This window comes from Ambystoma mexicanum, chromosome 2q (genome assembly GCF_040938575.1).
Source record: "Ambystoma mexicanum isolate Mex_15411 chromosome 2q, UKY_AmexF1_1, whole genome shotgun sequence".
Lineage (NCBI taxonomy): Eukaryota > Metazoa > Chordata > Amphibia > Caudata > Ambystomatidae > Ambystoma > Ambystoma mexicanum.
In genome coordinates, this window is record NC_090924.1 from 1,428,365,191 (window position 1) to 1,428,381,234 (window position 16,044).

Genomic DNA, 16,044 nt, shown 5'->3' on the forward strand with positions numbered 1-16,044 from the left:
GGGGAACATGGGTCAACTTTCATGAGTATTTCTCGACCATCAATTACAAAAACATCTGTTGGACCTTTGCTGTCTCCTCCTCCAATGGTCGAAATCTCGAAGACATGTCTGGGGTTGTCTTGCGAGGAGTATACCTCCTGTATGTTGTAAGCTGAGTGAGCACCTTCTTCTTGGTTGTCTCTGGTTTCTAGGAGATTTATTGATGACCTCTTGCATACATTAGCGAAATGTCCTCTGGTCCTACACTTGAAACATTCAGCATTCCTTGCTGGGCACGAAGGGTAATTCGGACCATGCTTGACACTGCCACATCTGGTACACTTCGCACCCCATGTTCCTTTCCTGCTTGTATTGACATTAAGTCTCTTCCTGTGATCAACTGCGCACACAGCTTGGGTACTCTGTTTGTCAGACTTCAGTTCTTTGACATATTGTGAGGTTTGTTCTATGCTTCTGGCTAGGTCCACTGCTTCATCCAACTTCATGTCTTTTGCCAACAATTTCTCCTGTATCCTAATATTATTTGTGCACCTCACTAACTGATCTCTAATTAAAGAGTCAGATAGATGTTCGAATTCACAGGAGTGGCTTAATGTTCTCAATGAGGCTATGTACGATTCCACGGATTCTGAGGACTCCTGCGTACGCTGAAAGAACTTGTGCCTCTCGAATGTAACATTTGTTTTAGGCTCAAAATGATCCTTGAGTTGTTTTAATCGCAAGGGCATATTCATCTGTGTCCTCCGCTTCACCAGCTTGTGCACTGCCTAACCCATCAAACACTGCACGGCCTTCCACACCAAGATTGTGAAGTAATAATGCCTTTTTGCGAGTTGAGCTGAATCTCTCTCCTCCCATTGTCACCAGGTAGTTTTCAAACATGTCTTTCCACCTGTCCCACCTAACTTGGGGGCGTCCAGGTTCATTCAAAAATGACATTGGCGGAGGTATTGAAGCTGCCATGTCTTAAGCGGTAAAAAGGTGGTAAAGAGTGGGCTTGCTAGATGCAACCAATAGACTCTGGATCAGTTCAAGTATGCCCAGTGGATGCTCAGACTGAGCAGTGACAGTGCTGTGCTATGCAGACAAAGGGATCAGTCTTGTATGAGTACAATCCCTTGTGTATGGGGTTCGAATCCCATCCTCGTCGCCAATGAGGAAATAAGGGCTCCAGGCAGCAGTGATGAAGAAACAGTAATTTATTTCATCACAGCGGCCTATGAGAGCCGAGTGCCAACATGGCTCTCTCCCTGCAGTCTCTACTGTAACTCCTCTACATTCTTAGAATAACATCCTTAGAACTTAATGAGCTCATAGTGCAGCTCAATGTTTAACTAGGATCTGGTAATACATTTTTATGAACTTGTTTTAACTTACACTTACATCATAACACTGTGCAGAGGAGACACAAGAAGGGCAATGATAACTGCCGTTAACGATGAATGTGGTGAAACCGTGAGGGCGCAGCGTGTGATCAATGATGTATTCAGCAGATATTATGAATTACAATATGGAACAGAAACTGAGGGAAAATATGCAGGATATAAAGGCGGCCCTGTCCCAGATTGTATTGCCCCAATTAGAGAGGGAACAAGCAGAGCGGCTGGACGCCCCTTTGATGGAGGACGGACTGAAGGCGGTTATACTGTCATTACCATCTGGTAAAACTCCAGGGACAGATGTACTAGACCACTGGAGATGCTGACGGAAGCTCACGAGTTGCAAGTGATGGCCAAGAGCATGAGAATGTGGCAATTTTAAAACCAAACAAATCCCCATTAGACTGCGGCTTGTTTAGGCCACTGTCTATGGTGAATCAAGACTGCAAGATCTTGACAACGCTACTTGTGAACAAACTAAGAAATGTGGTTGGTACTCTGGTGCACACAGATCAAACAGGTTATGTCCCAGGCAGAAATGCCTCCTGGAATCTGTGGAGAAGACATCCTATTTTAGACAGGACCATAGTGAATAATTAACAATCTGTGATGGCTTCCCTGGATGCCATAAAGGTATTCGACTCAGTCTGATGGGACTGACCATGTGCATCTTTGCAACACTTTGGTATTGGGGATGGTTTTTTGAGGTGGGTTAGGCTAATATACACAAGGCCAGCAGCTAGAGCGAAGGCTGGCAAACAGGTGTCAGACAGATAGGAATTGAAAAAGGGGACTAAACAGGGATGCTCATCTCTCCCATGTTGCTTATATTGGCCCTCGAACGGCTGCCCGTATTCCTGAGAACAGAATACATTGATGCAAGATTAACTGTGGCTGGGAAGGAGTATGTAATCGCGCTATACGAAGACGACATGCTGCTTTACATGCAGAACCAGAAGGTAAACCTACCATACATACTAGGGATCTCGGACAAGTTTGCAAAACTTTCAGGCATTACCTTTAGCTAGGATAAATCATGCTTATTTCCATTATCTGAGTTTGCGGGTATAAATTGTACACTTCTGCTTAGCATGGAGTTACGGTGGGTCAGCTTGCCGTGAAAATGTGCACGATTTGACAAATTTTCACGAGAAGAACATAAGTGTACAAGGGGGGGTTGTAAAGTCAATGGACTTCTGGTCAAGATTGCTTTTATCAGTAAATGGGAGGGTGGCTCTTCCCAAGATGGTGGTACACCCTTGCCTGTTGTACTACTTTGCAAATATACCCTTTGAGGTTCCTGGGGGAGTTCTTCCACATCTGAAGGGATTCCTATTGGGTGGAGGGAGAAACAGGATAGCGCTGAGCACACTCTGCAGAGAATATAAAGTCTGGGGATAAAGCTGCCACATTTTGAGTCCCATTACTTGGCGGGGCAACTGGAGTTGGTAAAACAATGGCTGGCAGATGAGGCAACATCTGATACTATCCTCATACAAATACCGGGGAAAACATATTACTTGAAAGAAATATTGTGGATAAAGGGAGCTGGGACCATTCACACATCTCACTTGCTACGGCATGGCAGAAGCCTATGGAAGAGAGCCTGGAAGCCACTGGGCACAGAGGACCCCTATTCCTCAGATTCTGCTAGCTGCAGTATGTGGGCAACACCACAGGGACGTGAACATAATCTGGACGAGCAAATGAGTAATTACACTTGGGGATTTTCTTCTAGAGGGCAAGCTGGTAGACTTCTCAGTACGGTGTCTGAACATGATATACCCAAGCGTCAATTCTTAACATGCATGCATATAGTGACGGCAACTGAAGCGAGGTGGCCGGGAAGTCTAGAGAGCGTAGCAGAGGACCCTAGGCTACTACTAATGTACAGTGTGTCAGAAGGGGGACATGCAGTATCCAGGCTATATGAGATACTGCTGAGTACATTGGGTAATGGTGATCTCAGAGTGAAGAGCAACATGGGAATCTGAGTTGGGCAAGGGGTTTACAGACTTAGAATGGGTTGAAGCACTACAGTAAATGAAGAAAGTATCTAGGAAAGCTACGTTCAAATGTACACAGCGTAATGTAATACACAGGACGTATTTGACAGCGTACAGAATATCCCAATTCAAGGGCGCAAGTGCACAAAGTTGCCCCAGGTGCAATGACCACCAAGCTGATATGCTGCATATGTTTTGTCCTGTTCAGTGATCAAGGGGTTCTGGTCTGGGATTGCGGACAGGGTGGCCCGAGGAGGCATGCACATAGGAATGCCTATTGTGGATTTTCTTGCATAGTGTCAGGAGTAAGTGCAGCGGTAAAACAAATGAAATGAATGTAGGGGCAGTTTCTAGGTTTTAACTTCACAATTATGCCATAAACAGTCTTTAAATGTGCGCACATAGTGGTGCTGGGTGCAGATGGGTATGATCGTGAAACATAGTCGCTCAACGGTCCACCTCACAAGAATCAAGCACATCTTTTGTACACTGGCTAAGTAGAGAATGGCACTGGCGTGAAAAAAGGCATCAGGCCCGAGAATTTAGGCATGGTGGGGAGATCCTGAACGATGGGCTATGGCTGAGGCTGTAGTCTGGCACAGAGTGGTGTATTGTGGCTTGAAACACCTTGATACTGGCAATGTTCCCACCCTCAGACCCAATTCCCCCATAAAAGGGGAACAGGAGGGGGCTTTACTCAGAGGACCCTGCCAAGTGGAATGGGCTAGGATTGAGCTGTTGCAATGTGCTCTAACTTTGTTGTAACAAAATGAAAATAGTGTCTCCCTTTGATAAACAATTAGACTTTTGGGCACGATTTCCACTTTCGCTGTTGGGCCGCATTGCTCTTGCGTACGTCTTCCAGGTGTTGCCTATGGTCATATCGGCAGCCTGCTTCCAGACCCTTCGCAGGATTCTATCTAGGTCACTGTGGGAAGGGGGCATCCTGAAGATAGAACTTACCACCTTGCAATTACCGGCAGGAAGGGGGGTATAGCGGCACCGGAGTTCAGGTCATATTATTGGGCTTCAGTGTTGCAGCATATGGTGGGCTGGTATTTCCGCCCACATAGAGAACGACTCACAGATTGGATCGTGGCTGTATCGGCTCCTCTAAAAGTGATGGAGTTACTAGGGGGACGAGAGAGGGAGCTTCGGCAACTTTTGACACTGGTTAGTACCATTATACAGACGTGGTGGAAGGCCACCAAAATTCAAGGACAGAGTTTCCCTTTCATGGTGAAACTTCCTATGACTCGTAGCAGGCTGGTGTACGCACCTCGAGGGCGGGGTGGGGTGCCGAGGGGCCCTGGCTGGAGACATCTATAAAGGGGATAAGGCCATCACTTTTGTGGAATTTTGGGTTGCTCACCCTAATGTATGGCTTACTTTTAGGGAATTTGCCACCCTAATGAAAGGGGTGAGAAGGTCGTGAGAGGGTTTCCCAGACAGACCGGGCACACACCGGGTGAATGAGTTGATGGTGAGGCTGATGGAGGGCAGTAGACATGTTTCTGAAATATGTGCCTTAATATCCAGTACTGCTCTATCTGTTGCAGTGGGCTTGAGGGGATAATGGGAGTCATATAGGGGAGAATTCATCAGATGATTGGGACAATATTCTCGGACATGCAGAGCTGGTTTATAGGAATGTGCGCTTTCAATGGATACAATCCAAGATTATGAGGTGGGCTTATGTCACTCTGGTAAGGGTGACTTAAATGGCGCCTAGCGCAAATCCCTCTTGTTGGAGGTGTCGGGGAGCGATGGGGTCATTTCTGCACATGTTGTGGGACTGTGATTGGGTGAAGGGGTTCTAGGAAGGGCTGTGTCAAGAGATGTGTGACTTGGTTGATGCCCGGATCTAACTCACGATGCCGCACTGTATCCTGGGGCCCAGTCTGAAGGGTAGGCGAGGCAGTGCTATTTTCAGACTGGTGTCGCCGGGTTTCATTGTGGCTGAAAGAGCGGTCGCCATAGCCTAGAAGGCATGAGTGGAACCCAGGCTGTGGGAGTGGCGTAGGGAGATACGCGAGTGGGTCCAGGCTGAAATGGACAGTGTCTCACGGATACACTCTCCGGGGGAGGAAGAGGCGCGTTACATGATGTGGCATGAAGTTTGGGGTAGGCTTGAAGCGCGATCGGACTTGCGTCCCCCATTGATCATTGGGTGACCTGGATTGAAGCCTAAGAGTGGAGGGTCTTGCCATTTCACAAGCAATGAGAGGGGGGCTGCCCTGAGGAGGAGAGGAGCAGGGGAAGGTGGTGAGCTGGGATTCCATGGAGTAGGGCCGGGTGCTCCTGTAATGTTAACTTGTACGTATGCACTAGAAATATTGTATTTGGACCAGGCTTGGATTCAGTAATGTGTTGTATGATGAAAATGACAAAAGTTAAAAATTACAATTTTTAAAACGATGGCTGTATCGGCAACAGACCTATTTCTCTTCTGGACTCATATAACATCCTTGCAAAATATTTATTATCCAGAATAGAAGAATGGGTCTGTGACAACTCCATGTTGAATTCCTATCAGGCCGGCCTCAGAAATGGGTACAGCACAATAGATAACAATTTCACCCTGAATACTGCAATAGAAAAGTATTGCAAGGTAAGGGGAGGATATGTATATGAGGCCTTTCTTGAATTGACCGCAATGCCTAGTGGAAGAAATAGGCTCTCTAGGAATGCCAAAAGGGCTTTTAAATTTGCTACAATTATGTTCTAAAGATACGATGGCATTGGCTCATCTATGGAGGGTTGGAAGCTGTGCCATGTCCTTCACTACCAAGAGAGGGGTGAAGCAAGGTTGCCCACCGCCCCTCTTCTATTTATACTGTTTTTAACAGATGTTGACCCACGCAGCAATGAAGAAACTGTCCTCCGGAATTGAAATCTGTTTCATATACTGTACTCTTATATACTGTCATTTGGGATTTTACACCAGCGTGTCTTCGGCAAAGACTACACTATCCTGAAGAATATGTGGGTGTCCATAAGCTGAAAATCAGGTGAAATAAAAAATGATGCTATTTGTGGGGTGGGGGGGTTAAGTCATACAAGTGGTCACTTAAGAGCACTAATCTAGAAATAGCGGATGAATAGTTATACCCGGGGCTAACGTGTGTGTGTGTAGGGGGAAGTGGTCTACGCATATTAAGAGCATAGCAGCAGAAGCCTCCATGAAGGTCAAAGGACTCCTGAGATTGTATTATATGTATGTATGTATGGATGTATGGAGTTCTAAGACCTGACAAATGCCTTAAGGTGAATAATACAAAGCTCCGCCCAATGACTGTTTGGCAGCCAAGTCTGGGGACATAGGAAATGCCCCCATCTTGAAGTGATAAGGCAGCTTGCAGGCCTCCCACCAGCAACCCTGAATAGTGCACTGAGACTGGAACTACGGGTTTCGAGTATAGTCCAAGAAGCACATTCTAGATTTTTTATTTATTTTTTAAAGACCAACTTGAGATTCTCCACCAACGTAAATGTGGATGTTGGGTTTTGTGAAATGACGGCTGGCCAGGCTGGGCCAAAATACAAGTTGTAGAATGCAGCCATTAGATTGTGGAAGGCAATGATGTAGATAACAATGATGAAATAAACTGCTTGAGGAAAGGAATACTCCTACGTCCCGTCCCCTTTCCTCCATACTTGTGGGACATCTCTCCGTCCTGTGGGACAGGAACGGAGCACTTTGTAAAAAGCATCTAAATTCTTCTAAAAATGTGTCCTTCCTCTCCTTCCTGTGTAACCCCCCCCCCCACCTTGGCTCTGCCCCGCGCATCTCCCCTCAGTCCTTTTCTCCGCTCGATCGGGGCTGGACGCACTTGCATCCTCGGAAGATTTTCTTCCCTGTTTTCCTCTCTGGCTCTCGCTAGCGTCCGTCTTCTAGTCTGTCTATGTCTTTTAAATGAGACTTTCCAGACTGCTCTTCGTGTCATCGTCGCTTCACGAGGGCGGATCCCCATCCTCTTTGTTTAGAGTGTTTGGGTCCGGAACACCGTTGGGACTCCTGTTTTTACTGTGACTCCCTTTCGGTCCGGGCTCTTCAATGTCGGTTGGAACGGTGGGAGGAGGTGTTCCGACGCGCTCCTCCATCTCATTTTCAGGCGTTCATCGACGAGAAGAAACGCCCGGTAAGTTCTTTAGTTTTCAGAGCACCCGGATACCTTTCCGGGTTCCTCTCGAGCCGGGAGGGGCGTTGATCGCTCTGTCACCGGGGTTCACCCTGAGGTGCCTGTCGGGCCTAATAATTCTACCAGAGTTTTCTCCGAGGGTCTCCATAAGGGGCCTGTGTACACCGGAGTAACTTCCGAGGCCCCTCCTGTGAGGGCTATGTGTAGACCCAGTTCTGCTGAGTCACAGGGTACCGGAGCTTGCTCTGAGGCCTCTCTTTCGGCTTCCCTTAAAAACAAGACCGGGGTGCGCCCCGAGGCCTTGGCTGGGCTTGTGTTTACCGAACGGATGTTTGAGGCCCGTGCCGATAAGGCTATTACCGGGCCTAGGCCCGCGGTCCCTCGTACAGAGGCTAAGGCTACCAGCAGTTCTGAGGGGCCGGGCAGGGCCCTGTCGGTGAAAGGGGTTTCTCACCGTTCCCGCTCTTGTGGTGATACCAGATCTGTTGAGGGGGCAAAGAAGCAAGGTTCTTCTTTTACCGGCAGTGCCGAGGTCCTTCCTTCGAAGGCTCAGTTGGCGGTTGATATGTCGCAGAAACATTCCAGGCCTCATAGTACCGGCTCTGCTGAGGTTCCTTATGTTAAGGCTAAAATTAAGACCCCTGATCCATCGACGGGGACCCCTGCCTCACCTCCTCACGTGCCGCAGTTCCCCTCAGATGAAGACAAAATGGCGGCCGTTCCCACCACGACCACGGCGGCCATTTTAGGTACTACCCCTACAACTACGCCATCGGCCTCTGGTGTAGGGTTCGATCCCTTGGGTGAACCTAAGGTCACTTGTGCGTATCCTTACCGGCCCGTTTATGATTGGAACGCCCGGATGCCTCTTCCGCACAATGTTTCGTTGCCTGCAGGGGCGACCCCTTTGATTTATGTGGATACGTCGGCGGAGGGCCCGGCGTGGCACCCTTCTCTGTTACGTCCCTGGATTTGTCCACCTCATGAGAGGCCTCTTCAGGTTCCGAAGCAATCGCCTGAGGACGCTTTTTTTGGTAAATTTCAAGCACTTATGCGCACCGACCCCATGAGGGAGTATTTCAAAGGGCTTTTTAAGGAAATGTGTCCACCAGCGCCTCCGGCTCCACCCGTTCCTCTGGTGGTTCCGCCGATGCCTCCTTTGCCCGTGGTGCCTGCCTCTGCTCTTCCGCCTTTGCCACCGTTGTCCCCAGTGGACAAGGCAGTGCCTGACACGGTTCAGCAGGATCCTGACCTGTCAGATGACCCTCAAGGCGAGCAGGACAACAAGGACCTTCCCCGCTCTGTTAGAGCTTTTCATGACCGGGTACTGGACATGATGAATTTCTTAGATGTCCCGGTTCCCGAGACACCTGCTCCACAGGAGGGGGTGCTTTCTGGGGCGTTCACCCTGTCTCCTTTGGAGCGTACCGGCTTTTTCCTGCAGAAGGATGTTTGGGCTGAGGTCCGAAGAGTCTGGGAGAAGCCAATAAAAAGATTGACGCGAGGTACAGGCTGCACTCTTCGGAGGAAGTGGCCTTGTCGTCTTGTCTGCCTCCCTCCTCCACAGTGGTGGCTGCGACCACGTTGCAGTCCAGACCTGCAGCATCCTCTTCCGCGACGGCTACTCAGGTCTTGGGAAAGGAGGACAAGCTCCTGGACTCCCTAGGGAGGAAAATCTTTGCCAGCTCAGGCAGGCCAATGCCGAATTGATTTTGGCGGGAGCTAACATGCGGATGTGGAAAGGTCTGTCGGAGTTTGAGGAGCACATTCCGGTCGAGAAGTTGGAATATTTCAGAGGGGGCCTTTCCGATGCCAGGGTCTTGGCCCAGGATCTCCTGGAGGCTGTGGCTCATCACATAGACACCTCGGCTCGGGGCATGATTCTCGGGGTTCATACCTCGAGGCAAGCGTGGTTGCATGCCACTAAGTTTTCGAAGGAAGTGCAAGACAAAGTATTGGACCTTCCTATTCGATGGTAAGGAGCTTTTTCATTCTTCTACTGATGTAGAGCTCACCAAAACCAAGGATAGCACTCAGACGGCTAAATCATTGTCTGTTCTGGTTAAAGCTCCTTTCAAACCTCAGAGACCGTTATCGCAGAGTACTTCTTCTGGTTTCAGGGGCTTCCTCGACCGCAAATCGCGCAGAGTGGACACTCCTGCGGGAAATAACTGCTGTAGACAACAGCGTACGCGGTATTACTCCCGCTCCTCCGCCTCCTCATCAGGTTAGGTGGCACCGCCACCGATAAACCTGCCAATTGAGGTTTTTCCGTGCTCGCACGAGACCCCGGTGGGAGGACGCATTGCGTCTCATTGGGAGGCGTGGCAGACCATCACAGAAGTCAGATGGGTCTTGTCAGTCGCTCGGGCGGGCTTCCGTTTACCTTTACCCCCTACCCCACCCCTCAACCCTCCCTTTCAGCTGTCGGGCTCACCCTCCCTCAAGGCCGAGGTTCAGAAACTTCTGCTCCTCAGAGCTGTGGAACCCGTTCCCCTTGGGGAGCGAGGGGAGGGCTTCTACTCCCGGCTGTTCACGGTGCCCAAACCCAACCAGGATGGCCTGCGCCCCATCCTAGACCTTTCCCAGTTCAATCTTTCCTTAACCCAAGAGAAATTCAAGATGATCACGCCCGGCCAGATTCGCTCCGCGTTGCAGGCAGGCGGTTGGCTCAGCGTGGTGGACCTTCAGGATGCGTACATGCATATCCTGATTTGGGCTCCACACAGGAGGTACCTACGTTTCTCTTTGGGAGAGGAGCACTTCCAGTTTCGGGTGCTTCCTTTTGGCCTCAGCTTGGCGCCGCGTGTCTTCACGAAGATGATGTCGGTGATTGCGGCCTATCTTCGTCTTCAGGGTATCCATGTGTATCCTTATTTGGACGATTGGCTTCTACGCAGCCCTTGTCCGCTGGCGGCAGCGGGCAACCTCCAGTCTCTCCTTCAGCTCCTGTTCCATCTTGGGCTGTCGGTGAACTGGCGGAAATCCTCCATGACGGTCTCTCAGGACCTGATTTTTCTGGGTTTTCGTTGGAACACGATCGACTGCAGAGTATACCTGACCGGGGACAGAATGGCGGATCTGTTGGCCACGTGTCAGATGTTTGCGCAGTCGGAGAGTATGTCGGCCTGGTGGTTCCAGAGGCTTCTGGGCCTCATGGCCTCGTGTGTGCTGGCTCTTCCTCTTGCTCGTCTCAAAATGAGACGGACCCAGATGGCCCTTCGGAATTCATGGCGTCAGGCAGTGGACCCAGACTCCATGCGGATAATGATTCCGTATTCCATGAGAGTGGACCTGGACTGGTGGTCATCTCTCAGCAATCTGTCTGGGGGCGCGGGGTTTCAGGACCCGGTCCCTATGGTGACGATCACGATGGACTCCTCCCACCTAGGGTGGGGTGCGACGTTATATCTCCTTCAGTACTCGGACCTCTGGTCGCCTCAGGACAAGCTCCTGCACATAAACCATTTGGAGCTTCTGGCGATTTTCTTGGTGCTCAAGGTGTTCAGACCGGTCATTGTCAACAAAGTGGTCCGTATAAGAACGGACAATGTGGTGTCAATGTATTACATCAACAAGCAGGGGGGGAACAAAGACTCCCCGCCCCCCTCGTGGACCTGTCCATCCAGATTTGGGAGTGGGCCGTGCTTCATGGTGTCTGGCTGCTTGCAGTGCACATCCCGGGCCAGCTGAATGCCACAGCAGATGCCCTCAGCCGGTGGACAGTGGTCAGCTACGAGTGGGAGTTGAAGGCGGAGGTCCTCTCAGGGATTTTCTCGCGCTGGGGCACACCGCAGGTGGACCTCTTCGCGACGGCGGCGAACAAGAAGCTTCCTTTGTATGCCTCCAGAGGGGGGCTGGGAGCCTCCTCTCTGGGGGATGCTTTAGAGATTCCATGGCACAACATGAGAGCTTACACCTTCCTTCCCGCCTCTGCCTCTAGTTCACCGGGCAATTTGGAAGTTGATGAACTCGGTGAACTGTTCTCTTCTACTGATAGCTCCGTGGTGGCCGGCCAGGTTTTGGTTCTCAGAACTCCAACACCTGTCGGTTTATCCGCCGATCAGGTTACCGGTAACTCCCGATCTTCTCCACCAGGGGGAGAAGCAGCTGTGGCACCCCTCCCCACAATCGCTCAGCTTGGCGGCTTGGTGTCTGAGTTCAGGTCTTTAGAGCATCTGAATTTGTCTGCGGATAACATGCGTATTATCCAGGCAGCCAGAAAACCCTCGACCAGATCTCAGTACAAGAGTAAATGGCTCAGGTTCTGTCATTGGTGTCTAGAGAAGAAATAGGATCCAAAGTAGGCCACGGTTGACATGGTGTTGTCCTTCGTGTCCTCCCTAGCAGAGTCAGGGGTTCATGTTCTGTCATGCAGGACTTACCTTTCAGCGGTCTCTGCTTATCTTTCTACGGATCAGTGTTCGTACTCTCTGGCTAACCCAGTGGTAAAGAGGCATTTCGCTGGTTTAACACGCCTTTACCCTCCAGTTCGTAATCCGCACCTGCCATGGGACCTGAATGTTGTCTTGACGGCGCTGTGCCATAAACCCTTTGAGCCAATGGCTACTGTGGACCTCAAGTACTTGTCTTGGAAAGTGTCCTTTTTGGTCGCCATCACATCGGCAAGGAGAGTGAGTGAGCTCCAGGCATTGTCGGTGGAGCATCCTTTCTTGGTCTTTCACAAGCACAAGGTAGTCCTTCAAACTAATTGGGCTTTTCTGCCAAAGGTAGTGACCGAATTCCATTTGAATCAATCGATCTCCCTACCGGTCTTTTTTCCGAACCCCGCCTCTGAGGCGGAGAGGGTTCTACACTGTCTTGATGTCCGAAGAGCTCTTAAGTTCTACCTGGATAGGACTTCCGAGCTTAGAAGTTCTTCTCAACTTTTTGTGACTTTCGGCAAACCTCAAGGCAAACAGGCATCTAATGCAACTATTTCTAGGTGGATTGCCGCCTGTATCACGGAGTCTTTCACTGTCCAAAAGCTGAAACCTCCTAAAGGTATTCCTGCACACCTGGTGCGGGGCAAGGCAGCTGCGGTTGCTTTTCAGAAGTATGTTCCCTGGGAGTCCATCGCTAGGGCAGCTACTTGGGCCTCTCCATCTGCTTTCTGTAAGCATTACTGCCTCAATATGAGTTCTAGAGCTGATGCTCAGTTTGGTCAGGCTGTGCTGAAGAACCTTTTTCAGTAAGGGGTATTTCCATTCACCTGTAGTTCCTGTAAGGAGTGCTTGGGAATCTCCCACAAGTATGGAGGAAAGGGGACGGGACGTAGGAGTATTACCAGGTTACTCACCGTAGTGACCACCTTACTCCTAGTCCATAGTCCCCTTTCCTCCATACGCCCGCCCGCCGTCCCCTATAACAAGGTTCCTCTGTATTGGTAATGGGTCTCTGACCTGGCAAAGAAAAGGACTGAGGGGCGATGCGCGGGGCGGAGCCAAGGTGGGCGGGGATACGGCCGCGCACCGGGCCCCCGCGCAGGAAAGAGAGGAAGGACACATTTTTGGAAAAATGTTGATGCTTTTTACAAAGTGCTCCGGTCCCGTACCACAGGACGGAGACATGTCCCACAAGTATGGAGGAAAGGGGACTATGGACTAGGAGTAAGGTGGTCACTACGGTGAGTAACCTGGTAATTCCAATGGAAGTGAGCAAATGGGTTAGAAATGCAGAGATGCAAAACAATCTCTCTCATCACCTGCATCCTATGAAGACTGGCGGGTACACGAACAATCGGACATCACTAGATTAGATCGCTGGTCTGCAGAAGGGGGCTGCTGCTCCTCATCAGACTAAAGGTACCAATGCTGAACAATCGTACAAGAGGGAGAAGAAATAAAAAGGTTAAACCAAGTGTACATGGGGGAGCAAGACGTTGTGACCCATCTCCTTTTAATGTGTTCTCGCTTTTTAGCCCCTTTTGTATTCTGGCTTAGACCCTTTTTCAGGGTAGATGAAATAAGGACATGCGGATCAGCGATGCACTCGCTATAGGATGAATTGTGGAGACCCAGATTTCTATAAATAGTTTGGTAGAGTTTCTCAAAGGAGTGGACTATTTTTAAGGAAAAGTTATTTTATTATGACTGTTTTATGAAATGTTTTTGTTTTTAATGTAAGTGGAGAAATCCAATTAATCTAGTTGATGATCTTTGGGAAGTGCTCGAAGGATCCACCCGTTTCCGGACGGGCTGTATGTTGCATATGGGACCTTCTCCATTGTCCTGCTGAAACCAGAGCCAAGTGGGCACTTGGGACAATCATTTGATAAGAGCGCTGCTGAAGTGTACTTTTTCAAGGGCTAGTGGCACAATGCCTGTATTTGCATAGGCGACCTCTAAAAACACTAAATTAGTCTGCAGTGAATAGTCCTGTTTAATTTGCACAAGATCGCATCCTAAGAGGTCAACCGGGGAGGGGAACACAACAGGGATTCATGTTGCTCTACTATCGGGACCAGGGAGATGAATATAGATTTATCCATAGGGTGCACAACCGCTTGATTGGAGATGCCAACGACTGTTGTAGATGAAAGAGCTTCTGTGAATTGATGGACTCCGGTATTTTCAAACCATGGTCCAGTTTGTCAATTGCGCATTGTACGTGGGGCCATTACAGTATTTTGCTCATTAAAGGCAGGTGCATCAGGATTGAGAAATGGGGGCGGATTATGTAACGGGTGGAAAAGCTTAATGTGGTCTGTTGAGGCATTCAGTAATACAGGCTGTACCACTACCTGTGTCACGATACCTGATGTTGACCCCTGAAATGTTTACCATACTTCTTCTTGGCTCCCTTTTGCATTTCATGTGCATGAGCTACTCCACCCTGGCCTGAAATAGTATGAATCTCACTTCAGTACTTTTTGCTTCTCTTCCTGGCAAGCGAAGCAATGATTTCATAGTCACAGGTTCAGCAGGCAAATGTGTCTGCAACCCACACAAGTGACCTTCAATTGCTGCTGCTTCTCAGATTGCAACTCGTGAACAAAGTCGGTGGCTACAACCTCCTGCAGGGTGCTTTCAGGCTTATCGATACCAGAGGCTTTCAGGGGGTGGATTTCAGTTTAATCAACAGGAGATTCTCCGTCATTGGATCTTTCATAGATTTACATGCTGTGAATATTTCTCGTCGTCAGGCTGGGACTCCTCAGTAACATAGTGCAGTTTATTTTTAAACTGAAAACTTCAGTCACTTCAGTGCTCTAGTTATAGTCCTCTTTGAGTCATACTGACCACCGCCAATGGACATGGGGTTTCTTCTTGCTAGAGGATCTGCTCGCAGGTGAATCATAAATGACTGAGATCAGTGGAAACCTCTGTCCTTAGGTGCTGCTTTTCTCCTGAATGAGGTGCAGCAAGAGGCTCAAGGCTTTTTAAAGGATGAAAAATTGGCCTCATGCGAGGGCTTTGTTGGACAGGAACAATGGCCACACATTGACCCATCTTTTGAGGTTCCTCTCCACGAGCCAGATGTGCAGATGATGGGCTTCAATGCGCCCCTCCACAATGAGCACCGATTTAGGAAATACTTCAATGCTGATTTACAGAACAAACTCTGGTACTGGCATGGCAACCAGAGTGGGGCCAATAACTCTGTGCCGGTCATGTTCCGCTTGGGACGGAAGAAGTCCTTACTTTGGCAAAAAATACTTGTCAAGAGTTACACTCAGGCAAGAGCCTTTATCAAAAACCCTATCGGTGCCAACTACCGACCTCCCAAAGTTGGCAACAAAATCATACATTCTCGCATAAACCCACGTTGGGGACATCCCACCAAGGTGTGCGATGCCGCAAAGCATGACCGACTTCATACACGCTTGTTTCTCCTGATTCACCCGAGTAGGCTGAAGCTTGGTTGACCCACTTTGTCTCTGAGTGGGAGATTCTGTCAGATATGTGGGTCCTGCAGATCATACACTAGAGGCTTACGCTGAAATTTCACTGCAAATCACCTCCCTCCACCCCCAACTCCCAGACAGGCGACTTTATGCACTGGTCGAATTAGCATGTCCAATGCTAAGGTAACAGATAACTGATAATGCTAATAAAAGATGTGGTGATGGTTCTCAGGAAAAAAGGGGCAGAGGGGGATATTATATCCATGCAACAGTATGAGGCCCGCCAGGCAGAGGGGGATATTATATCCATGCAACAGTATGAGGCCCGCCATGGACCTGCAGAACAGTCTCTCAAGAAACGAGCATTTTTGTTATTTATTTAATTTTTATCACATGCCAAACGCCCATGGGCCTCAGAGCGCTAACACAAAAACAAACATACACACCATAGTGATGTACATACAGAAACGAATGTTAAATACCAATCTCATTTACAGATAGTAATTCTGGTGGAAGGTCGGGGCATAATTAAACAAGAAGCCTACTTCTGGTTGACAATCAGTCTCCAATTAGAGGTACCCCTTGGTAAGTAATGACACATGCACTAAAATTGTGGCAAATTGCCGGTCCCACATCCCACCAAGATGCAATCCCTATCCTCATGGGCACAC